Genomic DNA, 2,500 nt, shown 5'->3' on the forward strand with positions numbered 1-2,500 from the left:
TTATCTTCGCCTTCACATTTTTTTTTCTTATCTCACTTCCGATGGCTTTTTTTTTTTTTTTTTTTTTTTAAATCTTTCTTCAACTTATGTTACCACGCGATTGATAGCGTATATGTTTAAACGTATCAGCTTAAGATTAAATAAATATATAAATATTAGATTGCTACTTTTGGCTTCACAAGAGCAGTTTAGCACATGCAATCACATCTATCTTAAGAGGCAATTCTAAACCATTCCCTAGAACTGTGAATCCTTTTTTTATTGTCTTCGACCCTTTCTCGACCATCTGGTTAAATTCCGTATCATGAAATTAACAGAACATTCATTCGCCTGCCTATGCTGTCCTTTTTATTTTTCATTTTATTATTTTTTAAATCTGATGTGACTTTCGTACCAGTTGCTTAATATGTTGTTATCGGTAGTTTATTCCCTTGCTGGATCCAAAAGACTATATAGGTCTATAAAGATGTCTGTCTATATATATATATATATATATATATATATATATATATATATATACATATATATATCTCATATAGATATCTATATATAGAACTATATGTATATCTTATATAATCTTTGGCAGGATCCAGGGCAAGTGAACGAGTTATTTCGTCACTGCTCTGTGGATACATGCTAACGTGTCATTTGACTGACATTTTCACCATAATGGTGAAATTGTGAATATATGTATATTTTTTATTATTATTATCATTATCATTATTATCATCGTGGAAAATTCTTCCCTGTGATCCCTAGAGCTCCTATGTGTGTAACTATAACCATTATTTCTCTCAAATTCCAGTCTTGTTTTCTCTATTTCAGTGTTGGTAAACTCGTTTTCTGTCATTTTCTCCTATTTTCAGGTACAATATCTAGTAACACCTAGTCTGCATCCGAATATCCCATAATATGTCATTTTTCGTTACACTCGCTTACGGGTTGATGGTTATACGGCCTGGCTCCATGCTCTTTTCAGCACACGCTTTGATAAACTTCACAAAAGCGAATCGGCGTGTGGATGCGAATCCAAATCTTTGCTTGGTCTGTATCACGTAACAGGATGTCAGACATGCGTTTGTGTGTGTTTGTACATCCCAATTATTCAGCCTACCCGTTTGCGTGGTCTGATCAAAATGTACTCACCGTACTTGTTAAATAGTGGACACTTTAACCTACTACAGAGTGGACCCCCTGACCCTCTGCACAGCGGTCTTCCCACAACTTGAACAAAATCAGTTCATTAAAATAAATCACTTCATTTTCTTCGTCCGCCTTTGAAGTTGGGTGTAACCTTGTACTCCATAATAAATATTCGATCAACCTCTGATTAATAAATCATGGCTTTGCTCTCTCTGGAATCCCGATGTGCGCAGTAACATATCTGTCACTGCTGAGGAGGAGCTGGATATGAGCAGGTTCTGTGGATATGTAATGGTGTGTCCAGGAGTCGCCAGGCCTGAGTCACAAACCCAATGGCAAAAGCAGTAAGAAATGAAACCATAAAAAAATATTCCAATAATCTACTTTCATAGCCCGTCCAAATCCACACTTAAACAAATATACCCACACATGTATACTGCTACATACAATAATCATTGAATGTACCTTGATAGGTTATTTATATTCTTACTGCATCAGATATATGTGGCTATATTATTACAAAGATAATATATATACACATGTCCTATTAGTTCTTGTATTTGCAAGCAAGACTAAAGGTCGTGGCATCTACCTGAAGGCGTGATGTTTGTGAGGGCAGTAAGGAATATGTTTCATTTTTGACAGAACCACAGTTCTAAATATACCAATGAAGATGAAGAGTCTTGAGAACTTTATACAATTTTCTTTATAGTCATTATCAAATAAAATGTATATTTTTTGTCTATTTTTTGCTGTCTTTTGGTATACTTGCTAAATTGTCCTTATTATTCAAAATGCTACAACAAATAGTACATATACTATAAGCGCTTGTATAAAGAAAAAGCAACATTTTACATAAGGAGTCTCCCCATAAAGATATTCTTTTTTTTCCCTCAAGTCATAAATGTACAAAATACAAAAACCTATCCATCTACAATAGTATTTTCCTAATAAATTGTTATGTGTAAAATTTTTGCTTATCAATTTCTTTTGGTCAATTCTTTCTTATCTTTGATTATTGATACTAACATTAAGTGGAACCCGTCCTCATCAAAATACTCAAAAAACAACAATAACAATAATGGTAATAACATCTGCAGGAGACCTTAGAAGTTCCTGATTTTTCTACCTTTTACATTGGCAAATTACATGAACAAAAGACAACATGCTTTTTCATGATCACCCAAAATTGCCATTCAGCCCCTTTAAAACGAGCCCAGACTCAGAGTTCTGAGCTCAAAGTGCATTTGTATTTTTTCAACAGCAAAACAAAGGTACTGATAAGGATTTTTTAAAAATTACATGTAGTGTTTCATGGACATATAAAGTAATAAGTTGATCAGATTTTATAGATAGA

The 2,500-nt window shown here is 33.5% G+C and overlaps 1 protein-coding gene across 3 annotated transcripts in view; it reads right to left on the reverse strand.

The window, feature by feature from the left end:
* Positions 1–1,508: 1,508 nt before the first annotated feature.
* LOC122249934 (leukocyte elastase inhibitor) overlaps positions 1,509–2,500 on the reverse strand; it is a 45,030-nt gene continuing 44,038 nt past the window's right edge. For all 3 annotated transcript variants that reach the window (XM_043011133.2, XM_043011125.2, XM_043011132.2), the window contains one exon: positions 1,509–2,500. This exon is cut by the window's right edge and continues 625 nt beyond it. The gene's annotated coding sequence lies outside the window, so the exon portion shown is untranslated.

The sequence above is a fragment of the Penaeus japonicus genome, unplaced genomic scaffold, assembly GCF_977035675.1.
Source record: "Penaeus japonicus unplaced genomic scaffold, GWHDUDI00000001_assembly GWHDUDI00000010, whole genome shotgun sequence".
Taxonomy (NCBI): Eukaryota; Metazoa; Arthropoda; class Malacostraca; order Decapoda; family Penaeidae; genus Penaeus; species Penaeus japonicus.